This window comes from Condylura cristata, unplaced genomic scaffold, assembly GCF_000260355.1.
Source record: "Condylura cristata isolate star-nosed mole 26May11 unplaced genomic scaffold, ConCri1.0 scaffold00022, whole genome shotgun sequence".
Classification (NCBI taxonomy): domain Eukaryota; kingdom Metazoa; phylum Chordata; class Mammalia; order Eulipotyphla; family Talpidae; genus Condylura; species Condylura cristata.
Window position 1 is genome coordinate 1,060,437 of NW_004567123.1, and position 26,289 is coordinate 1,086,725.

General features: G+C 41.6%; 1 protein-coding gene across 2 annotated transcripts in view; it reads right to left on the reverse strand.

Annotated features, from left to right (window-relative positions):
- The window catches only part of SYNDIG1 (synapse differentiation inducing 1), a 191,876-nt gene that overhangs the window by 141,869 nt on the left and 23,718 nt on the right, over positions 1-26,289 (reverse strand). Inside the window, exon 1 of one of the 2 annotated variants that reach the window (XM_012728439.1) lies at positions 1,346-1,366. The exons of the other annotated variant lie outside the window; for it this stretch is intronic. The gene's annotated coding sequence lies outside the window, so the exon portion shown is untranslated. Of the gene's footprint in view, positions 1-1,345; positions 1,367-26,289 lie in introns of those variants that run through there. 2 annotated transcript variants of the gene reach the window in all.

Sequence of the window (26,289 nt, forward strand, 5' to 3'; positions counted from 1 at the left end):
AGTTTAAAATATTGAATTGGGAGTTTAAAATGTGAGATGAAAGACAAAATAAGTGGAAAGGACAGACACAAATCAGTCATCACTGACCAGTTATCTTTACAACCAGGCTCTATAAAATAAAGGAGCCTCAGTGAGAGAGGCAGCTGGTCATATCTGCTCACACGGCTGGCCTTGTGTTTGTTAAGGCTAAAGTCTTCGAAGAGAATGTCTTGGCAGCAAAACTTAAGTCAGAAAATTGTATTACAAAAAGAAAAATCAACTATTTGAATTTATACTACACATACTTACAAAATAATAAGCATTCCAATTATCAACTCCTATGTACCTAATTAATTCCTTTAGTAGCATACAAAACAAAATTGATAGAATTATTGGGATAATGTGACATCCCTTTCACTAAAACTGAGTACTTCAAAAACTCAATTATGCTAAGAAATAAGTGAACCAACAATAAGAAAGACAGAATATATAATAAGCAAATAAGTTGATATTTATTTTTAAGCAAATGAGCTAACAAAATTCTGCATTCAACAGTTAGAGAACAGAGTTTCTTTTAGGCACATATTTTCTTTGTTTTTTGTTTTTTGTTTTTACTCTGACGCTGTCATTTCAACCCACCCTCCATCTCACTCTCCCTTCTTTCCAAATGATAAAGTATTATGTCATGAAGTAACAACAAACTTTAAATAATCAGTATCTTAAAGATCAGTCTCTTAAATATTAACACAGTTGATAGGTAAGTCAATAAATTTGATGAAAACCAGACTGATTTGGAAATGAATAAAAGAGAACTAATTGCTTCTTTAATAACCATTGAACCAAAAAAGAATCATAGCAAAATGTAAAATTATTTAGAACAGAATCATATTGTAAACTACTTATCAAAACAAGCCACATATCAAAATCTAGGACAGCAAAGGAAGCAAATACTTTGAGGGAAACATGTGGCCTTAATGCATGTTAGGAGTGGAAAGGAAATTGAGTTAGTACTCATTAACGAATTAGCTAAAATAGTAATAGTAATAATAATAAGAAAGAATAAAGGTGGCAGGTGGACTTAAAAGATAAGATCTGAAACCAGTGAAATAGAAAGCAAAGATATAACACAGAATCAATGATGCCAAAAGATTGTTCTTTGAAAAACACGTCTCTGATGAAACTGATTAAAGAGAAAAACAGAAAGTGTACTTTTTAATGATGAAGTTGTACTTTTGATGCAAGAGGGAGGTCAGAGCCCAGGTTAGTTTCCTTCCCTCTCCTGAATACCTTGTACTGATTAGCAAAAGAATAAATGACTTTTGTAGAGAAATAGTAAACAATGATTAACAAAGTAGAGAATTGACACCTGGAATCCTGAGAGGCCACAGATGGCATGGGAGTGTGCAGGAGTGGGGTCATGGGGAGTGGGGGCGGTGGTACCAGACTTCTCCTTAAAAGGACCTGTGCTGGAGAGACAATGGGGAAGGACTTCAAGACTGGGAGCAGAAAATGTTTAAAGTATGTACCCAACCTAGTAATTATTCAAGAAAGAATAAAAACAGAACCAAAAACCATAGTAAATAATTCAGTGCTCAGGATTATCTCACACATATCCTCTCTAAATAAACAACTTAGACATCTACTCCAGGGAAAAAAATTATAGTGGAAACCGAGGAAGTGGGTAGAAAAGGGTTAAAAGGAACAAGGAATAACTCCAGACATGAATAACAGAAATCCTGTCACCTCACTGGCTGTGTTCCAGTCCCTACAGTGGATGTGGGTTCCTGAGGACTCCTTCATGACAGGAAGGAGAGGATAACAGAGCTAGAAGTCACCATGATGCTGGGGACACTGAGCAGGACTTTCCCCTCGATGTCAAAAGAATGCCATTTAGAAATTCCCGAAAAACACAGAATACCAGAAAAATAACAAGAGTTCCATAGGCCCAAAAATAAAGCTAAACAAAATTTTCCATTATTTTGAACAGTTAGGGAATGCAAAATACAGAATCCATTTGGACTAGATGCTAACAATCATTTTCTTCTTCTGGTGAAGGGGATCATGATTCAAAAAGACCAGTGCAGGGGAAGTATTATTTTATCACTACCATTTGGACTTATGATCACTAAGTCAAGCTTATGTATTAATGAGGTCAACTGCTTAATAATTTAACATTTGGAACATACTCAGTTCAAAAACAAACAACAACAACAACAACAAAAATTGATTTTGGGCTCTCCCTGATGGCACAATGGGTTAAAGCAAAGCACTACGAACTAGCTGCAGCTGCCTCAGCATGAGCTTGAGTCCCTACCAGGGAGGTGACCCACATGGAGCAACAGATGTCTCCTGTCTCTCTTTTTCCAGCTGCTCCCCTCAGCAGTGTACTTCATTGATCTGCTTACACTGCTCCCAAGTCTATCTCTGGAGAATCCTCCCCTGAACCTCTGGCCTGTGCCACAGTTCTGTACATATTTAAAAAATTAAAAAACTGCTGTTACAACTTACTAATTCTAAGTTATTGTCCTTATTATCAGTATCATCATTATCTTAACTATCATCACTTTGGCTAAGAATCCTAGGGTATTTCCTAAATGCCCTAAATGCCAAGCAAGTTGCTAAAATTTTTCTAAGAATTATTCTATTTAAAATTTAAAATAGTTCCTCCCTAGTGGTGCAGCGGGTTAAAGCTCAGCACTGCAAAGCTGGCTGTGGCCTCTTTGGACCCAGTTCAACCCCTGCCCTGGAGGTGAAATACATGGCACAGCAGACCTCTCCTCTCTTGTCCACTGATCCCCTCAGCAGCGCATTTTGTCAATCTGCCTGTTCTGCTCCCCACTCTGTCTCTGGTGAATCACCTCACTACCCCTGCACCTCTGGCCTGTACCCCAAAACTGCATGCATAAGTAAATAAATCTTTAAATAAAATAATAAAAAATAAATTTTAAAATACCCAGGAAGGTAGGTATTACTGGTAGCCTCATTTCATAGATGTGAAAACTGAGACACCAAGAAATTAATAACTTGCTAAATAGTTTTCACCTGTAAGAAGGAGGATTAGATTTGATATCCAGGAAGCCTGATTTTAGGATGTGACTCAGCCACTAAGCTAGACTCAGTGAACACAACCATCTTAACACATATACTATATATATATAGCATATATTAATATATGTATATATATATATGCGTGTATGTATGTGTGTATGTGTGTGTGTGTGTGTGTGTATACACATACTTATCTCATTTTTCATTTTGTAACATTTTTTCATCTTGCTTGTAAACCCCATGGACTTCCCACCACTAATTCACCCATGTGCCATCACCATAATCTAGGCTATTCTTCCCAACTCACTTTCCATCCTTTTCCCCTCTCTACCCCTGTAGAATGTCTCTGATTTATAGTTGTTTGCTGATTTTTGTTTTTACTTTATTACAATTGTTTTTATTTTTTTTTCTCCTGATCCCATATACTCCTGCTATGAGTAAAACCATCTGGTATTTTTCTTTTTCTTTCTGGCTTATTTCACTAAGCAGGATCCCTTCCAGCTCCATCCATGTTGCTGCAAAGGCATGAACTTATCTTTTTGATTGCCAAGTAATATTCCATAGCTTTATTAATGGGAAGACAGCCAGGAAGGAAGTTGGAGGAGTGAGCAGCACACTATCTGCAGCTTTGACATCATGGTGGCAATATAGAAGACTGAGTCTAATGATACTCATTTAAAGGTTTAATAGCAGCCAGTGAAAGAACTAAAAATTATGCAGCCCTGAAAATTTGGGGGCTGCAAATTTTAGAAATATGAATAAAATACATTTTAACCTTAACTAGCTAAATTCTTTTCCAGAGGGGGAACAATGGAGAGAATCTAAGGTCAACAGATCAGGATATAATTGGGTGAATATAGCAGTCAAGTTACAGTCACACTGTTACAAATGACTTACCTCTGGGAAGAGGAAGTAAACAGACACTTCTCCAAAGAGTAAATGCAACAGGTATATGAAAAAGATCAGGTAAATTGAACTCAAAACCACAGTGAGAATGGCCCATATGCTAGCACCAACAAATTTTGGCAAGAATGTGGAGTAAGGGAATTTTCCCACACTGCTGGTAGCAATGCAAATTGGTCCATCCAAGCTGTGCGGAGATTCCTAAAACTACTACAAATGGGGCTACCATATGACCCAGCAATATTACTCCTAGGAATCCATGCAAAGAACACAGAAACACCTATGTTTATTGAAGCAATAAATGGGTAAGATATAGAAACAACCCAAATACCCCAAAACAGACGACTGGGTCAAGAGGATATGGTATATATAGACAATGGAATGCTATTCAGCAATCAAAAAAGATAAACTCATGCCATTCACAGCAACTTGGATGGAGTTGGAAGGAATTATATTCAGTGAAGCAAATCAGAAGGATAAAATCCTGGATGGTTATTCTTATAAGAGGAATATAGGGGAACCAAATAAGGGATCAGAAACAATAACAACAACAACAACAACAATAATAATAATAATTAATAATAAATTAAAACCCAAAATTAACAGGCAACTATAAACCAGTGACACTGCAGGGGAGAGGTGGGGGGGAGGGGTCAAAACAGGGGAAGGAAGAGCACAAGGGACTATGGTGATAGTAAGAACTTTTTTTTTTAAGGTTTATTTATTTATTCACACAAAACTGGGATACAAGTCAGAGTTGCAGGGGCGGTGAGAGGCTTTACCAGAGACAGAGTGGGGAGCAGAACAGGCTGACCAAGGAAGCACACTGCTGAGGGGAGCAGCGGGCGGGTCAGGAGAGGTCTGATACACCATGTGGTCACCTCTGGGGCAGGCAGGGATCTAACTCACGCTGAAGTGGCTTTTAGCTTCTTAGTGCTGCGCTTTAACCCACTGTGCCACCAGGAAGGGCCCGATGGTGGGAACTTTAAGGGGACTACACTTAAGAGGAGAAAGCAAGTATTGTACAAAAATGAACAATGTTGTAAAATATAAAAAATAAATATTTTTTAAAAATACCCCTTGGAAGGAGGCAAGATATGTTAGCAATTGAAAGGAGAGGTTTGGAATTTGTATTACTATCTTTGTGCATTACTTAACATTTTGATTCCCTTATCTTGCTTCAAATAAAGATACATTTTTTTATTTATTAAAAATCACTTTATTTTTGGCCCTCCCTGGTGGCGCAGCGGGTTAAGGCACTGCACTGAGAAGCTAAAGCCACTTCTGCATGGGTTCGATTCCCGCCTGCCCCGGAGGTGACCACATGGCGCGGCAGACCTCTCCTGACCTGCCCGCTGCCCCCCTCAGCAGTGTACTTCGTCGATCTGCCTGTTCTGCTACCCACTCTGTCTCTGGTGAAGCCTCTCACCGCCCCTGAGTTCTCTGGCCTGTACCCCAATTCTGTATGTACAAATAAATAGGTCTTTAAAAAAATCACTTTATTTTCACCATCCCTGCACCTCTGGCCTGTACCCCAGTTATGTATGAATAAATAAATCTTTTTTAAAAATCACTTTATTTAGGGGACTTGTGCATGTTTGTAGGAATGAAGGATGATAATATTACAGAAAACATTTGGCAGTTCCTCAAAAATTAAATCAAGAATGATCATATCATCCAGCAATTCCACTTCTAGGTTTAAAACCAAAATAACTGAAAAGGCTGGTCTTTAAAAAGATATATGTACAGCCATATTCACAGCTGAATATTGGCCATAAATGGAAGCAACCAAAGTGTTCACCAGTGTATGGACTGACAAACAAAATGGGATATTACACAGCAGAATATTATTCAGCCTTAAAAATGTAAATTTTACCCCATGCTACAACCTCGATGAAACTTTATGACATTACTCTAAGTGAAAAAAGCCAGGTACAAAAAGAAAAATATGGTCTGATTCTTCTGTATGAAGTACCTGGAAAAGTCACATTCACAGACACAGAGAATAGAGCTGTGGTGGCCCGGGTGTTGGGGCAAAGGAGAAATTAAGAGTGTTTCATGGGAACAGAGTTTCTGTTTAGGAGGATGATAAAATTTCTGGAGTGGACAGTGGGGGCAGTTGCATAAATATGTGAATGTACTTAATGTCATGGGACTGTACACTTAAAAGTCATTGAAACGGCAAATTAGATGTTATGTATATTTACCACAATAAAAAAAATTGCTTTCCTCATAAGGGAATTAATGACGTTGGCATACAAGCTGAAAGAGTAAATTTGAACTTATTGGTATTTAGTCCAAGTTGGAACTTTCACTCTTTTCAAGAAAACACAAGACCTTAGATCATATATACTATGATTACAAATTCTCAATTTGTTATTAAAGATTGCCTTATTTTAAATTATATAATACATAAATTAGAAGAAAATTGTATTAAATATATATTAAACTCTACAATAATTTATTATCATTGCTTTATACAGTCAGCATTGATTTAAATAAAACCATATACACACTGATGTGCTCAGGGAAAAACCTTGTTTATATTTCATCAAATTTCAGAAGCCACTGCTTCTATATTAGAATTTTCAAAACATAACAATGAGAAAATAGCATGCATGTTAAAATTAAAGTAATAACATATTAAATGGGAAATAAATGAAAAGAAAGAATCTCAAATCTAACAGAAAATCCTTTAGAATGAGTTAGTTACAAAATGGGGTTAGAGTTAGTTACTAAATGGGGTTTCATTGGTATAATTTCAAACTTTGCTTTGTGTGGTAGTGGTGGTGGGGTACATATGTGTGAGTGAGTCTATGAATGTGTGTGTATATATCGGTGTGGGGGTTGTAGGGGAGAGACAGAGGGAGGGTTGGGGGCAGAAGGAGGGAAGAAGGGAAGGCTGAGAGAAAGGGGGAAAGAGGAGGAAAGAGAAATATACAGTGCACCAGAGTTTCCAATAAACTCAGATTTTATGAGGAGTATGAACTATCAAAGGATCAAAGAAGCTATGTGGCTGTCTGTCTTTGTGTCGATACAAAGAAGTAAAGATACAGTACAGGGCTGGGGTGTGAATCAGTTGGCACTAGGATTCACTTCAAGGAGAAAAATGCAAGACTATGATTTTATTTTCCCAAGTTCACAGAATGAATTCAAAAGTGAGAGCATGGTCAGCTTATCATTCACAATGTAAAACATCTACTAAAAGTTACTTAGGATGCAACAGAAGCATTTCAGGTACCCACAGAAATAAAATGGTAAAGTGATTTGCTTTTTCATATGTAATGGGATTTTATCAAACTTGAGATTTGCTTAAAAAAATTTAAAAAAAGAAATTAAAAAATTCTGTTAATTTTTTCAATTTTTTCCTACCAACTACGGGTTTCTTCTGTACAGAAACACAATTTTTTTTATTACAAGCATTCATAAATGCAAACACAATCTTACAGACCGCATCCATGGCCCACCTCCTTATTAGTTAACATAATGAGCTCTGGAGCGGGCTTCCTGGACTTCCACATGATAAACAGAGAGCCAGCTCAGCCTAAGAGGCACACACACCAGTAGCAGAAATTAATTCACCAGACTTGCAGAGTTGTGATGCTGAGAAAGTGACTTACATTTCCACCCAGCGTTCCTATATGCTAATAATGCTAATCTCTCAAGTTTATTCTTGTGGCAATTTACTCTCTGCCAGTCAGCCGGTGATGGCTTTCACATATTTAATGAAGCTGAGGAACACAAATTGGGATAAAGTACAGGCTCCAGGGTACCGAATGTCCAGCTTCAGTTGGCTCCAGGGTGTAACTGGACCACTGACAAAGGTCACAGGCTGTAGGTGGACAGGGTGGGGACATTCCCTCTGTCAGTGTGCCTGACTGCTCTATTATTTTTGTTACATTGACAGCAGATGGGAGCTTTTTTTTTTTTTTTTTTTTTTTTTTTAGTGAATTGCTTAATGTTCTGTGAACAGTACTTTACAGTGAAAACACAGAGTTAAGAGACATGCTCAAGCAGTGAATATGGAAATGAGTCACATATATGACAGCTTTCTGGTCCTTCTGAACCAAATATTTGCAGGAAGTTGGAGGCTGGAGAGAATCACCAGGCAGCTACTCCTCAGGGGCTTGAGAAGAACAGAGCTTTCTTTTGCAAAAAGAAATTTTTTGTCTTTGAAAAAAATAATTTTCTGAAAGGTTAGCAAAGTCCAGAGAAGTGAGAAAATGGAAAATCAACGAGCTCCTGAGAGTGTTCACAACTGGATGTGAAGAATCCTTATCGACCATGTTTTTGCATAAGAAGCTTACCATAGCTGCAGATTTGTCTGTCTTCACTTCTGAGCAAATGCAGTCACAGGCCTGTTTGGTTCTTAGTCTCCTGAACAGAGATTACTGAACTATCCAAGAGCTATACTGTTTCTCATTCAGGGCTGCTCCACACATGGTCACTGGGAAGAATCATTTAGCATGAGCCCTCATCCTTTGAGAACTGTTCTCTACTGAGGATGCTCCCAATAGTCGATGTGTTAGGGAAAGGATGTCCTAAAGGAACTCTGTAGAGTTTTGTGGACTCCACCCTTTACTTCAGTTTTCTGGACTCCACCCCCTACTCCAGTTATTGAAACTATAACTCCCAGCAATACCACAGAGAGAACTGCAAGGACACAAGGGCAGAGCTAAGCAGGTATTCTGGGGTTTTTTGGGATCTGTAAGGGAACTATTTTAGACACATTCTCTTTCTGGGGTACAGTATTCTATGGATGTCAACTAGACCCATGTTGTACATTCTCTTTCTGGACCACATGGCTGGTGGCTGTTCATTTGGCTCTTGATCAGCTTTAGTGTGCTGTTGGCTTTCCAAGTCAGGGGAGCTGGTAGGATGTTCTAGTTAACATGTATCTCTCTCTCTCTGTTTCCCTAGGTTGTTCCTTTTTCTTCCCCTTTTGTAAATAAACCCATTATTGACCCTTTTGTGTGTGTCTGCAGTACAATTAAATCTTACGTGCGTGGGTGAGAACCCACAGACAAGCAACCCAGTTCACAGTGGGTTACCCCGTAACACATGCAGTGCCTTTGACTTGGTACCACACCTAAATGCAACCACTAGGTATGCTTCTAGTGGTGGTTTTTGACAGAAATGAAACAAAGACAGAAAAATAGGCACCATATAGTGCACAATCATAATTGTTAGCACAGGGATGAAATGATAGTATTAGTGACAAACTAAACATTGAAAAGAGGTCGTATGTCCCCTTACCCCCAATTTCTAACCTATTTCATTCCTGCTGAAACAACAGCCCCATGTTATTAGATCTTCAAACTTCTAGAAGAAATTTGCTTTAAGCACTGAGGCAGACTACACAATGTGAAACCTGCAACAAAGTATCTAAGCATGTTGTATAATGGAGCAGAGATTCCTTGAAGGCAGAGTGGAGCTCACAAGAAATAAGGGAAATCTTCAGGGGCAAAAATTAAAATGAGAAGTGAAATATAGTCTAAGCCTAAATTACCTCTGTTGTATCCTTGGGGAGAGAAACCAGGAAAGTAAATAAAGCTTGGGTTTTAGAGACCACTTAGTGAGAGGAGACAAAGCCTAGGGTCTCCTCAAGGAGGGAGTAGATACTGAGACTTCAGGCCCTCCCTGGTGGCACAACCCCTTAAAGCACAACAATATGAAGCTAGCCATAGTAGCTTCAGCACAAGTTCAATCCCAGCCAGTGAGGTAACCCAAATGGTGCGGCAGATCTCTTGTCTCGCACGCTGCTCCCCTTGTTAGGATAAAGGATGTCCTGAAGGAACTCTGCAGAGTCTTGTGGACTCCACCCCTTACTCCAGCTTTGTGGACTCCACCCCCTACTCCAGTAAATTACAACTCCCAGCAATACCAAGAAGAGAACTGTGAGGACCCAAGAGTGGAGCTATGCAGACATTCTGGACTTTGGGGGAGACACAAGGAAGCCATGTCAGACGTGTGTGCACTCTGGACCACGTGGCTCTCTCTGGACTGCATGGCTCTCTCCAGACCACATGGCTATATGAATCATGGGGCCTCTCTGGACTGAGTGGCTGGTAACCCTTTTTGTGTTGCCTGCACTATAATTGAATTTTAAGTGTGCCGGTGAGGACGCACTGGATTGTGATGCTCCATAGTGAAAATTCTGGTTGTGGACTTCCTGAGGTGAAGCTGTGTCTGACTGGAACCCCAAGGATCACGGACGTAGGACCACTTTTTTATGTAGTTTTACAGTTTGGAGGTGTCTGACATGGCAAAGGATGAAAAAAATAGCAAACATCAGCTCCACAGGACATGAGTGTCAGCAAAGAACTCTCCCCTGGCTCAAGCCAAGTGGGCCATCCCTTGTTCACATTGGGTTGCCCGGTAGCAGTGCATTTCAGTCAATCTGCCTGTTCTGCTCCCTACTCTGTGGTGAATCATCTTAGTGACCCTGAACCTCTGGCCTGTACCCCAGTTCTATGTGCATAAATAAATAAATCTTTAAAAAAACAAACAAACAGAAATTGAGACTTCAACAGGGACTCAGAGTTGTCAGTGCTCTAGACTCACTCTGTTCAACAGTGCAGGAAGGGAATGGCAGGGATGGCCCACTTGGCTTGAGCTAGGGGAGAGTTCTCTGCTGAAACTCATGTCCTGTGGAGTTGATGTTTTATATTTTTTTGACTTTTATCCTTTCCATGTCAGGCACCTCCAAACTATAAAACTACATAAAAAAGTGTTCCTAAGGCACAAGGTAAATTGAAATTTCCTAAAATAAGAATCTATATTGAATTTAAAACATGATGTGTGAGTTAAAAAACAAACTGGAAATATCTTATGAGAAAATTAATAAGTTGGAATATGGAACTGATGATGCTACTCATAATTCAGCATGAAGTGCAAAATATGGAAGATAGATTAAAAAGCACGGTCATAATAATGAGAATGTCCCTTAATTAACTAATAGAAATTCTGAAAGAACAGAGTGATGGATCCAGAATGAGAGAATATAAGAGTGGAAGAGGAAATAGCTAAAGAGATTTGATAATCTATTAGAGCTAGTGAAAAGATGTGAATTTACAGAATTAGAAACATAATGCAAGGTAAATGATAGCAATTTCACACCTATACATCTTATCGTAAAACTACATAAAAACATGCTTTTAGGTAGAGGGAAAAAAAGTATAGAGCTATGAAAGCAATCAGTGATTCAACAGTAGACTTTATGACAGCAGCTATAGAAACTATTCAATTTTTTTTCGAAGTTCCTGAAAGGGAAAACAATTTCAACCTAGAAGTCTGTACCTAGTTAAACCATCACTCACAAAATAGAAAAAAAAATGCACTGGCCAAAGAGTGAAAGAATGGACCACAAACACACCTTTATTAAAAGCACAAGTCAAGTCTGCCCCCAGACAAAAGGAAATTTATCAGAAAGTAGAAATGAGATGCAAAACAAAGGTAAGTAAGGTATATGAATAAACACTAATAATAAATAATGGCAACAATCACTGCAATATTATAATACCCCAGCATGATGAAAATAAAAAGAAACTAAATATTGACTAATAATATCAAACAGGAAGAGGATTCTAAGATCTTTGCATTATTAAAGAGAAGGCTGTGATAGCATTAACAATAGAATTGTACATTAAGGACTGTATATTAAAAATTTAAGAGAAATATCTACTGACTTAAATGAAAGCACACATTATAAATAAGTTGGAGAAGAATAAAAAGTTCAAGAGAAGTTCCAGTCCAAATTTATTTTGTAATGACACATAATTGAATACACATGCACACTCACACATTGAAATTCTTAAATCCTTCTAAGGGCTAAATTATTTTTTAAAATATATTTATTACACCATCCTTCATTTTTGTACAGTGTGTGAATTCCTGTGAAATTCCCACCACAAATTCCCCTGTGCACCAACACCATAGTCCCTTGAGCTCTTCCCACCCCTGTCCTGGTCCTTCTCTCTCCTCTTCCCCTACAAAATGGCTGATTTATAGTTGCCTGTTGAGTTTGAGGGTTACTTTACTATAGTTACTTTTTTTCCCCCTAATCCCTTATTTGGTTCCTTTACATTCATCCTAAAAGTGAGACCAAATTAAATATGTTCATGTCCACCATTTCATAAACTTTGCACCAGGGCTTTCTGAAAAATTAGAGCCTCCGAGACAGGAAAGAAAGTGATGTTCACTCCAGAGAGATCTACAAAGGGACTGACTCTTGTATTGTTCCTCTCTCAGGAACTACATGGGAACCAAGATGGTGAATCAGGTTAGGCTGGTGTCGCAGATGCTCAGGCCCCTGCCTGTACATCCTCTGCACGCATCACCACAGCAGGTGCCAGCAGCATCGTCCCACAAGGAATGAAAGAGCCTGTCTTTGCTCACATACATGGAATGATGGAAAGGATTTGACGACCCCAAGGAGAAGCTCTGGTCACTGTGGTCTGAGGCAGAGGGTGAATACACTAGCCCCTGCTCTGCAGCAAGGTGACTCTGTGGAGGTCGTGCTTCATCTCCCATAATGCCAACAACAGGACTGTCCCTGCTCCTTTTTGGGGTTACTCTTGATAATGAGCCATTTATTGATTGTCCTCTCACCCCTGCTTTCTCTACACTCCCCTGAGGTGTTTTCTGGAGTCACCTCCCAAGAAAATCACGTCAACCCAGTGACAAGGCTCAGGATCCTTCAGCAGAACCTCTCCTTTATTCTAGTGTCACTTGAGGAACCAGGCTGCAGGTCGTCTTGCCCACTGCCCCTTTATCTCCTGGTAAGGTAAACCTCTCCTGCACATGGGATCTGGGGCCCACAGGCACAGATCTATCAATTCTGGGAACTAGTCTGTGGTGCATGGAGACTGGACTTGGTGATGCAGGAAAAGCCTCCGCCCTGGAAGTGGCAGCACAGCGGACTAAACATCTGGGTGTAAGATCAATGGGCACACTGTTGTCAGGTGAGGTAAATCCAGATGGCACCACCTGGCCCTGGAGCCTCTACAGTAATGAGACCAGCCTGAACCTTCAGGTAAAGACCTACCTTGGTAGATGTTAATGTTAGATGACTTCAAGAGACTTGAATTTTGGAAAGTTTATAGTTTAATATCTTACGCTCCAACTTCCTTTTTAAAATATATATACTTGATTCTTCTCTCGGGTGTAGGCCCTGTAGAAATCCTACCACAAGTCACCTGTGGACCATCACTAGACCACCCCCCCCATGCTCTTCCTGCCCCTGTTTTAATTCCTCCTCCATGCTCAGTGAAATAAGTCAGACGGAAAAGGAAAATACTGGGTAGTTTCACATGTAGGAGAAATACAGGGGAACCGAAAAAGATATCATTTAAAAAAAAAAGAAAGAAAAATCTAACAGGCAACTATAAATCAGAGATGTTTCTCCATCTTTCAAGGGAAAAAAATAAGTGACAATATACTAGAGCTTTGGCCACTCCATTCGGATGGGATCAGATAGAACTGCCACACTCTCCATCCATGGTGGAGGAAGACTTCTGTCTCCAAAACCTAGCTTGGTTTCTAGAATACTTACATGTGTCATCTCACTTGCATTATTCCCTTCCTGCATATGTGGGAGTGTTACTGCTTGGACATATGACATCTTTTAAATAAAAGCTCCCATGTTGTTCCATGTACTCTTGGTCTTAAAACTTACTAAAGACAGACCCTTCTGGAAGCTCTGGACAGTGGGCATACTCCTTGGCACAACTGCATTCACCTACATGGAAAATTATTCAGAATCTGGTGGTGCCCAATAGAAGTACTGAGGTCAGCGTTAGATGGTCAGGGGGTACTGAGTCATACTTTAAATCTTGAAGTCAAGATTGGAGGTGATATCACAGCCCTTCTGTTATTTCTGCCATTGTAGCACATAAAATTCTAGATCCATTATAAGAAACTCACTTCAGTAATGTTTCGAAGCCTGTCACTGGACTACAACTTTTGACAGAAGAGGGAGAGGGAGACGACCCAGGAACTGATGAAATAAAATGCCTTCAATCTAATTATTCCACAGATAATACATGGAGCACCTGCCCTGTACCAGGTGCCATCATCAGGGAACCAGCCTGAGAAGTGAAGCTTTTGCTTCACTTAAGATGGGAGGCAGATCTTGAATAGTCTAAGCGAGTTACTTAGAGAAACTGGAGCAGAGGAAGGGGTAAGAGAGAATGGAGAGCCGGGTGGGGTAGGCATTCCCATTGGTGTTTTGGGGGATGCTGCTTATTCCTGTGCAGTGTGGCTTCAATGAGAACTTTGCATCGCATCTTAGAAACAAAAATAGATGAGCTTCTCATGAGTCCCTGGTCTATTTTTACTGCTTGGACACTGTGAGTCATGTTGCTGACTGTGTCTCCCTCTTTGCACTGCTGCTGCTGAGCTGATAGCTGGTTTTGGACATCATAATATATATTAGGGTACTGACCTCTTCCCTGGATTTATCTTATTCTTTTTCTACACTTCCTTTATTTTAGCATCACCCAAATATATTTATATACATTTTTTTCTTTGTTAACATCACTTATATATTCAGTGAGTTGATTAATGAATCCTGTAATATCGCCATGTGTCATTGGCATGTTCAGTGTGATGAATACCATGTGGAAGTAACTCAGTCCCCATGTAGGCTTCTATCCAGAAGTTTCCTCCATGGCCCTCTGGAAATAGCAGCTGAAAGAAAAGGAACAGGGCATGGTTTGCTCACCAGCCTTCTGTGAAGACCACTGGGTTTCTGAGCCACTAACCATCAACCAAGGACCAGAACCATTCATGCATCCAGGATAAAAGACCCTTGAAGCTTGGAAAACAAGGATGATACTTTGAATGCTCTGATGTATGAATGAGCATTGATTATAACTTTGCCAAAGTTCATGTCCACTTAAGGTATCTATTGGTCAGGGTTTAAACTAGAATAAAATAAGTACATAAAGATAAAAGGTGCTTTCAGATACATCAGAAGTGTGTATCTGATGAGATTTTTTAATACAGTTGCTTGTACTCTCATCAATTTCAGTGACCTTTTTATTTTCTTACCTTTCATGGCAAATGTCAGCCCATAGGCTTTACGCCTTTTTGACCAGAAGCTGGGTGGCAATGCCCTGGGATGGGTAAGCATTTGTTCTGGAAAGGTTAATTAGCATGTTCTTAAGAGGTATTTGATGAGACATCAATGGAATAATATTTACACTAAAATATTTGTTGGGTCAAAGGAATGAGAGCTTCAAAATCATAGTCTTTCCTGTTATATTTTATAGGAGAAGATTCATTTATGAAGATCCGAGACAGTCTGTCTCCATGAGATTTACTCCTGTCTACGCCTGGGATGTGATTCATCCTGAAGAGATTTTGATGCTCCATGAATCAGTGCACAAGCAAAGTCACCTTCCAAGTGACACTGCCTCCCAGTGTGACACATCCACCCTTCCACTCACGCTGGAACAGAATTCACAAAGTAGGAGAGAAGTGCATCCCTCAGAACGGTCCTTCCATTTCAATAAGACTCCAATTCTCATGTCTATGGTGATGCCCAGGATAAGGATTAGAATGTGAAAAGTAGACATTTCACATTGGGGTGTGAAAAAAGCAAGGTAACTGGGAAACAGGGAGAGGCCCAGTGAGTTGTGCTATTGAGGCAGTGCTACAGGCAGATGAGACAAGCTCGCCAGAGCTGGGAGACCATGTACAAAAGATGTTCAGTTATCCAACCTGCAGTCGTAAAGATTTGGACATCAAATCTATATCCAATATCGGCCATTTGCTGCTCTTGGGGCTTTTACTGTTGGATCATGACTTCTTGCTCTAATTGGTCTCCCACTGCTAGAAAAATCTCCCAGACAGAAAATCATAGGTGTTGGATATAAGCAGCTTTGGGCTTGCAAAGGTGAGTGTGCAGCAGGTACAGAGATCTAGGCAGAAGACTCCTGCACGGGTCACCATAAGGAGACTCTTTGATTTCATAAGGTATGGACTATGGCATAACAGACGTATATTGTTAGAGGCAACACAGATCTAGCACATTCCAAATCAATTATGTCACAACCGTGCTGCTTAATGGAAAGTCTTATTACCATCATCATTTTCAGGAGGAGAAATTGAGGTACAGAGAGGCAAAGTTTGCTGCTGTTGGCCAGCTGGAATTTGAGACCAATCTGGTCTCTGAGCCCTAGTCCCCAACCTCTGCTCCATACACTTCTGCATAATGAATGGAGTTGGCCATGCAAATGGACACAGCCTAGCTTAGAGCCTGAAATATACTTGAAGGTTGACAAGTGGAATTCAGTGAGGTGGTGGGAAAGTCTGCATTAGCTTCTGCTGCTGCTCAACATCACCATATATAAGACCTTAGCCATCCAATCAAGCTTGTACACTATGGGTAACATTGTACAGTACAAGTGCCATGACAAACAGCAAGACTGAGTGTCCTAAGCAGCAGACATAATTTTCTCATCAGTCTAAAGGTGGGAAGACCAAGATTTGGTTTCTGATAAGGTCTCTCTTTCTGGCTTGCAGCTGACCTCCTCCTTATGCACCCACATCACAGGGCCTGAGTGTGTGCATGTGATACACAGGACATTAACTCATCCTCTTTCTATAAAATCACTACTGTCATGATGAGGGGCACACCCTCATGAACTGTCCAAAGATTTTTAAGATTTTGTTTTCTATATTACATATAGAATAATAACATTTAAATACATGGGATTATAGAAACTATAAAATGAAATATATAATACATATAAAGTTGGATCAGTAGATAACTCCTTTTCCTAAAAGGTTCAAAATATTTTATATGATTTTAGTTCAAGGACAGCTCATGATTTTTATATTTAACATTTACATAGCATTGATATGCCACCTGTTTCCATTCTCAATTTGGCTATACTAATAAGAAAATGCCCTCTTGGGTCTCTGGGCATCCTGAGTACAGGTTCTGACTGTCATGTTAGACTTTGAGCCCAATTTATTTTGCACTGGGGAAATGGGTGGCATCCACCACAGGCTTCGGAGCAGAAATCCCAGGAGTCTCTCATGCTGCTCCCAGGACAGCAATGATGTTCTTCCTGATATACGTGGTTGATATGCTCAGCATTTTAAAAGGTACACTTTAAGTGTACTGTGAAACCAGACAGAAGTTGTGTCTACAGCATGGTGCTCTAGTGCCTCAGTGGGAACTGAACATTGGATTTTATGATCTATAAATAACGGGATGATGCACATTGCTTGAACCAACAGGGGAAAAAAAGTAAAAAAAAAAAATGTAACTGCTTTTTTTTGCTAAGTAAAAACATCAGATTTTCTAAGTTGATGCTGAAATGCCCACATAGACCAATAATTTGTGGAAACTCACGAAAAGGGGATTCAAACAGAACTCAATAGATTGGACAGTGTTTGACCCTTATTTTGCTAAGGTGTTGCTATATTTTTCTGGAATTTTCTCCCAGTTACAATTATTCCATTAGTATTAATGTTATCCAGTTGTAGTTACTCATTTTAGAACACTAAAGTTACCACTGTCATCTTTTAAAATCCTATTTTTGAGATATAAATGTTGATGCTGCAACATTACCCAGGGACCAGGAAGACAGCACTGTACTGGAGCTTCTTTCCACTGGCCAGTCTACAGCCAGAACCAGTGACTTATCTATTTAACTTAATTTTTTTATTTATTTATGCACACAGAAACTGGAGTGTAGACCAGAGGGGTGGGGGTTGAGAGGATTCACTAGAGACAGAGTGGGGAGCCGATCCACTGAAATACACTGCTGAGGGGAGCAGTGGGCAAGACAGGAGAGGTCTGCCACAACATTTAGGTCAGTTCCCTGGCCGGGGATTGAATTCAAGCTGCAGTGGTTGGTAATAGCTTGCTGAGACTTTAATTCCTGTGTCACCTGGGAAGCCCAACTTCTGATTTTCTGGGTTTTCTTTCTTGATGCCTTCCGGCGGTTTTATTTCCTACTTACCCTCAGGAGAGAAGCAGGCATAGAGTGAGGGTGACCCTGACACTTCTATATGTAGCTCTTTGTGTTAGAATTATGCTTATCTCAGAATCATTACATCAATTGCATGCTTTATGAGACATCTATTTTCCCCACACCCTCAACAGATTATCAGAAATGGGCATTATATATATGTATATCAACTATTCATGGTGATTTTCATCTTGTTCTACAGAATTTTTCAAAGGCATGAGAGTGATTATGGCTTGCTTTGTCAAAAATACTTCTTTCCCACAGCACACCAAGAACTCATGTTTGTACAGAAGATTCTCTGCGCAGCTGGTGAATCTGGGTTGGTACTGACCACCCTCTATATGTCACCTTTAATTGTGAACATTAAGTGACATAATGTTTACATCATGACAGGTCAGTAGCGCTGATCTTCGTACATGCTGTCAGTTCTCAAGTGCTCCTAGGAACATGAGAAGATGCCATATTTTGCAGCCTTGCCTGGGCACTAGGGGTGGGCACTAATGAATATGAATCCATCACTCTTCACTCCAGCCTGAAATGAGCCCTGTGCCCCTATCTGTGAGAATGAGAAAGCATGAAACCTCATTCTCTTGCTTCACTCTGCCCACTCATGTTATACATGGCACTGCAAATTCCATCTGGATTTAGCAGAAGGGAACCCACAGTCACACAGAAAATCAGAATGGTGTATGAACTTTAATTTTTTACTGGGGTCATTAGCTAAACTTAGCTTTTCAGCTCCTGTTGCTGGTACTCTTTACCGGCTCATGATTATTCTTTTTCATAGTAACAGTCACCAGCATGGTTTCAAAGTTCCTATAACTACTTCACTTTGGGAGAGGACCCAAGAAGTTTTGGGTCCAGCCAATGGAGCTGGTCAGACATGTACCTGGCCATGTTGTGTAAAGCATGACACACCTGTGATGAGTCAATCTGACTTTTCAAGGTCAGTGAGTCAAATTCTTGCTTTTGCCTAGTACAATACCAAAGGCACCAAATTGAAAGAAGGAGAATAAACTTGTTTGATTTACAGACCTGGGCATCAATCATGTCACATATTTCATTGAATTCCTATATATGGTGAAATATATTTAAATGTATACTAGAGTAGAAGAATGAAATTTTGTTAAACCCTGTGCTTCTAAGAAAATATGAGCTGGCAATGAGATATAAAGTGAGTTCAATTATGTTAGCCCCCCCCCCCAAAAAAAAAAACAAAACAAAACAAAACTGGATCTAGGTCAAAGAAACTCACTGGGACTTTTAAGGGTGAGAGGAGGGAAAAGTCGAGGATTAGAAGTAGATAAAAATAATACCATCAAGGAGAAAGTAGGAAGAAAAAATAACTTTCAATATCTAAAGTATAAATGAGAGTTTTGTTCCAACTGTGTTAAGGGAGTTTTTATACAGCATATGAGGAGAAAATGTTTTATTTAGAAAAAAAGGAATAGCTTTTACAGCAGATTTAGTAAAGGAATGAATAAAAATAATATTACTAGCATTATACTGTGTATTAAACGCTCACATTATATGGAGGAATCATCTCACTAATCTAGGGGAATAGCCATTTCCACCTTATAATTGACAAGACATACATTCAGAGTGGCCAGCAACTTGTCCATGGTTACACACTGGCAGTAATACCAGAACCCATACTGGATGTTCATGGTCTTTCTATTAAATAAAACACTATCCTTTTAGAATCAAGAAGAATAAAGTACTGAAAAGTTGAGTAAATCTTGTATAAGCCCCAAAAATGACATACTATAATAAATGAAATAATGAAACAAATGTAAGGGTGGTCCATGTTCATGGATGGAAAGCTTAATACACTTTGGTGGAAATACTCTTCAATTTGATCTACAGATTTAGTGCAATTCCTGTTCACATTGCAGCTGGCTTTTCAATGGACACACTTGTCCATTGAAAATGGACAATGGGAGCCCTCCATGGGGGCACAACAGGTTAAAGCATAGCACCAAGAAGCTTAAGCCGATTCTGCATGAGTTCCATCCCTGCCTTCCCCAGAGGAGATCCACATGGTGCGGCAGACCTCTCCTGACCCTCCTGCTGCTCCCTTCAGCAGTGTACTTTGTCGATCTGCCTGTTCTGCTCCCCACTCTGTCTCTGGTGAATCCTCTCACCCTCCGCATCTCTGACCTGTACCCCAGTTCTGTGTGAATAAATAAATCTTAAAAAAAGAAAATGGACAATGGACAGAGTTACCCCAAGATTAATGTAGAAATGCCAGGCATTCCCTCACATGCTGTTCCTGAAACTAATTTATAAGTTTGGATGTGAAAATATTAACAATGTATTAACAATCAGTCTACAAATTTAGCATACCTTTTCAGTTGTGGTCTTGGTCAGTCTCCCCTAATTTTAGCATTATATTCTCCCCATTTTATGCATAAGGAAAGTCGAGTCCAAATTTAGCATGTGTTACTAGTTCTGTTCTGTTTCCACTGGCATTTTTATAAAGGGATGTTCTCTGATGTATTTGTCCTGACCATGACCAACACTGGCTACAGTTTTCACTGTCCACTCGTGTCTCAGAGGAAAGCAATGTATCAAAGCTGCCATCCTCGTCCTTTCCACATAGCTGCCCAAGCCTCACTGCCCATCACTGTACTGAGAATCAGTTGTCTTAGGGAATAGAAAGATGTGAACTCACATTAGAAACCGGGGCTGTGTCTGAGATAGAAATGGGGGAGGGTCAGATGGGGCAGTAAAAGATAAGTGTTTTGTGTACCCCTCCAGAAGACATTAAATGAGAAGGAAGTCTGCTGAAGGTGGTCAGGTGACTGATCAAGCAGGGGCAGAATGGAGGGTAGGTACTTGGACATTTTAGTTACATTAGACCTTTATAATTTGAAACATTTGATGAGGAACCCACCCAAACTTGCATGTCTCTGAGAACACTGCAAAAATCCATGACAATTCCCGGGCTACTCCCATCCCAGGAGGTGAGAAGTCCTTCACCCAGGTCATAGTCTTGGCTTAAGTCAATTTTACACAATGGTATAAATAATAAGTACACTGTTAATGACCACAATTATAGCAGATGCATTGGTGATTTTTATAGCTAGAAACTTTTCTTTTTCAGCTGACCAATGCAAGTGTTATTGAACTCATGAGAATTGGTGTTTCTGGGGCCTTGAATTAAATGGTATAAACTGTTCCTTACAAGGCAACCCTATATAAATACGGAAACTTAGTTGAGTGGGGTCTCAAAAACTTGAGTGGGTTAAAAGGCATTCAGGGGTCTGTCTCAGAGGACCCAGTTAGAATTCATGAAGTCCAGAGCCACATGGAATCTTCCATGTCTGTATCAGCCAGTGCTCCTTTGGGGCAGCTCCTTTAGCTTTTGCACAGCAAAGGGGCCGGGCGACCAGGTTGGCTCCTGAGGAACAGGCCCTCCTATGGTCAATCCCTGTCCTCACTACCTCGGGACCTCTCAGAGTTGGGCCTTCCTTCCTCCATGCAGTCTCTACCCATCCTTTAGGGCTCAATGTCACGGTCACCTCCTACATGAATCTCTCATGAACGGACTGTATCAGCATTCAGCCCCCTTCTCTGCATCTTCCATCATTTATGTCACTATTTTGTGACTTCAGTGTCCACCCAAATGCTGGTCTCCTCAAGGTCCTCACTTCCCCACTCTAATCATCCTTCACTCCATTCTTCCCCAGCCATCCACTCACGCCATTGCACCCTGACCTCTGTGCCACTTCTGAAAGCTCACTATCAGCTTCTTCCCTCTGCTCTCGAGCTCAGTTGCCCTAGCATCAAGCCCCCAGCAATTGTTCCCTGCTCCTTGATGCTCCCATGCACTGACTTCTGTCTTTTACTGTCTAATCACCCCTCACTCCCCGGTTCCACAGAATCCTCTTTCTCTTTCAACTCACTCACCAATCCACAATTATAATTGTATTTTCAGATGAACATCACTCCCTTGCTCTATGTCTTGCCCTTGTATTTTGTTGGTAAACTTCCACTAAGTTTAAACTGAAGTCCCCCTTCCAGCTAGCTGCCTCTCTCCCCTGACTGGCCTGAGTGAGCAGAGAATAGCTGAGGCATCCTGTGGCTTCCACATGCCAAGAATAGCAGGGAGTAGAGCCTGTCATGTCTGCTGCTCTTTGTCCCCCCATTTTCTGGGCAGATTCTTATGCTGGAACTCCAGTATCCTTCATTTATCTTTTCTTCCTTTCTTCCTAATCTGGGTAGGCCAAGTAGTCCTGGGCACCATTCCTCCTGGAAGCCAAAGGTGTCCACACTAGCATCCACCAGGTCCTCCCTACACTGGCCCCCATACTCACAGTGTGAAAACCCCACAGTCTTAGAGCATCAGCACAGATTTCTACCTTTCTTCACACTTGACCAACTCCACATGAGCAGAGTAGCTTCCAGGTGCCAGCTGCCAGGTACAGCCCCAGACCTTGGAGATAGAACAGTGAACACTGGGCCTTACAAGTAACTCAGCCACTTAGTCCCAAGCCTGAGCTGTTCTCCACGGTCATGAGCCACAGAAGCCAAGCTCATCCCATACCTTCCCAACACTCTCCACCACCTTGCTTCACCCACAGCCAAGTTCCACCTGGGTGAGTGCAGGCACCCCTGCCCAGCTGTTCTCCCCTCTGCTCACAATAGGATCAAGTTAGAAATACTGACGTGCTCTTCCCCTCTTCTGCTCACAGCCTGCAAGGGCCTCTCAAAGTACTTAGAGTGACCTGCGAGGGCCTCCCAAAGTACTTAGATTGAAATCCAAACCTGCCAACCTGATCTGAACGTTGCACAGTCAAGCAGCCCCAGCCCAAGGCCCACCTCTTACTCCCAAACCTGCCACCACTTGGAGAGTCTCCAACAGCAGCAGTAGCACCATCGGCTTCATTCTACCCACCTCCACCTGCTTCTGCTCAGGTTGCCCTCCAGGGCCTTCGAATTTGTACTTGAAACTTTTGCACACAACTTGCAGTTTGGATCCTTTTTGTTGTTAGGATTTTAAATCCTTTCCGAAAGATACTACCCCAGGTTGCCACATATATTATTCCACTCTTCCTCAGTCAACCTATCTTGTGAACACTTTTTCTCTTTCTGCATCTACCCTGTGGGAACATACAGTCCATGATGGCTGGGGCCTTGTCTGGCCACAGTTCCTGTACCCATGTACCCAGAACAGAGGCACATAATGTCTGCCTGGTGGTCATATGAGAAAACCTGTCTTTCTAGAAGACTCCAGCCCACACACATTTAGATGTCTATTTCACTTACACATTTACTTCATGTCTTGAGTGTCTAACTGAATCCGGCAGGCTCATGACTCATTCAGACCAGCAGTTCTGGATGTGAAACAGTACACTGATGAGACCAAGGCCAGTAGGAAGGCACACAGGTGCGGCCACCTGCTTAGGACTGCTCTGGTCACAGATGTGTTACCCATGACTCTAATGCCTCTAACTTGGCTTTTCTTTGTGACTCTTCTGGACTCAGCAGGGTATCAGGACTAAGTAGAAACTCACATCCTCTCATTAGGAGAAATGCCTGAGACAATCAGACCATTCAAAGTTGTCACATAGGTGAGACTTTTAGGGAAGATAGTCTGAAAAATCTCAAGTAGCTAAACTGATATTAATTATTGATATCAAAGGATATTTAAGGTGTGTTTGGGGGGGTGGTGCTCCAGTTAAAACAAATCCATTTAAACTAGGAACTGAACTTCACAATAGTGTGTGTAGACATGTGGGCTTCATGCCCAAAAAGGAAACCCCAAACTATGAAAATGAGTCAGTTCAGTTAACCTTTAACAAGATTTAGATTACAGTTATGAATGTGTGCTAATTTTTTAGCAAGGAATGATCAAGTGTGGCTTATGTTGGATGGTAATTAATTTTTCCAAAGAAATTGACTTTGATATCAACTGGAAAGAGAATGCTTTTTTGTAAAATTTTCAAGACTTCCCTAACATTTATAGGGCTCTCTCACTACTTTGATAGGTTTGTATTACCAAGTGCCCTACCTTCCTGCAGCCTCATAGATGTTCTCTTCCATTTTTAATGGGTTAGTAGGTGGGGCCATCCTAATCAGCCCCCCATGTAGCCACGCTCCAGCATTAGCCTTATCAATCTCTGTGCAAGTTGTGTGACTTCCCTTTGCTCAGAGGACCTGGTTGGAAGTTCCTGCCCGATGGCAGTTGGAAGTTCCTGCCAGGTGGCAGGGAGGGCACTGGTACCAAAGGGTAGGCCTGCTTGAAGGTGCTTATCGGTGGTCAGCTGGTCAGTGAGCCCTTCTTCACGTAGTGAGGATCTCAGGCCCCAGGAAGGAGGCAAATGGTAACAATTCAGGGATCCTCCGGACACTCGCTTGTACCATCTGCAGCCCAGTAGCATGGAATGGAGGATTGCACAAGTCCTGATTCAGTGTAGCTCTGCCAAAATCAGAAGACATTGGTAAGGTAAGTGAAGATTTATAGTTCAGGTGTTTGTGCCTTTGGCTTCTGTGGCTATTAACTGTGGGCTTGAATGCAGGAGGGGCTTTGGAATGTGGGTTTAGTGTATCCATGGTGGCACCTGGTGGGCTGTGTAAGTCGATGCACCTGAGCTGAGATACTGAGCATGGAAGGACAGCATCAAAGAGGATGGTGTGGCAGTGGGCTATGGAGAAGCCACAAGAGAATGTGAGAGAGAGCCCCATAAAGCCTCCAGGCCTCCAGGCCTCCTGGCATGCCTGCCTGCCCCACGCCTGGTTGCTGCACAAGGGTGTCAAGAATTATTAAAATCTTAAAAAAAGCACTGAGGGCCCCAGGACTCTCCTGTGCCTGTCCATAGAGGCTCCATAGAGAAGGGCCTTGTGCTTTGCTGGTGCACATCTGATTGGCAGAAGTAACATGCCCCATACTATGGTTCACAGAGTGGTGTCTGATTCAGTTTTTATTCCCTTCAGCCATTATCAGCATCTCTTATTACTCTAGTATTTTCACACAATTTTACTTTCGCTTCTACTTGCATTGAAGGAAACTGTCAGCTTCCTGAGGGCAGGCATAGCATCTTCTGATTCGCTGCATCCTCTGAGTGAGTAAACTGGACGGTCTTCAGTCAGAACACTCCTAACATCCTTCAGGTGCTCAACTGTTGTCACGTTGATGACATCTGTCACATAACAGTTAGGCTTTGTGTTCTACCATCAATCTGAGTGTTGCATTGTCAGGTCTCCACCTAGGAGTCGCCTGGAGATGCATCTCACCTGTGTCTATTATTCTAGGCTTCTGGGTCTTTCATGGGTCCTCTCTGGGCCCACCAGGGGGACTCTGCCAATTGCACCCACCATGCAGCAGCCACCCACTGCCCTGTACACCTGCAAGCAGCCCTGGCTTGGGTCAACCTCTGTGGAACCAGCTGCTAATAATGTTCAGGAGTGCACCTGAGAACCACTCTTTTAATCCACCTCACTTGCCAACCTGTCAGCAGAGAGTTTATATTGTTCTGACATGACTTGTTCTGCAAAAAGACAACATGAGTGTCCTACCCTCTGTGGGCTGCAAGTAAATGGCTTTCTCCCAGTCTCCACAGACCTTGAATCTCCAGGGGCATCCTCTGCTTTATTCAGTATTCTACACATCACCACTGGTACATGCAAAGAATTCACAGAGCTGATTGCAACTGACCTCACTTACTCTTGCCAATTGGTTGGCATCTTAAGGACCAAATCTGCAGGGCTTGTTAAACAGAGCACATATGGTCCTATTTTCAACCTTATTTTCTGTGCGTTTTATGATCTTGGCCCCGCCAGTGGCTTACTCGTCCCACCCTGGCACCTGTCCTTAGGGGCTAAGTCTCATCTGTTGTCTGTGGCCCATGACGCAGTCCACAGCCATGCCTCGCAGCATCACATGCCACTGTGCTCAGAAAGGCCAGACCAGAGATTTTACTTCCTCACTACCTCTGCCCCACTCCCTCCAGGCCCCGTTTCCAAATTGTGGGGCATGGCTTGCTGACTTGACATCTGCCTCCCCCCTCCTCTGTGCCCACCTGGGACCTGACCCCAGCTCCCAGCTTCACCTTGTCCATGGTACCGAGGATTTGGACAAGCCCACCCCTCCGGGGCTGACGTCAGCGAAGGCCCCATGTGAGGGAACAGCCCCCCTTGGCTGACACCACAGAGTGCTGCCCTTCTCTCATCTCATGTGACCATCATGATAATACCATGGAGGGGCCTCCTCTTCACTCATAGGGAAACTGAGGCACAGAGAGGGTGAGTAGTTCCCCAAATGGTTAAGTGGTAAACCAGGATTCAAACCCCGTCTTCTGAGAGTAGAGCCCCAAGAGCAGCCCTATTTATGCCCTGACACCTTTCTACCACTACCTCCTCACCCCCA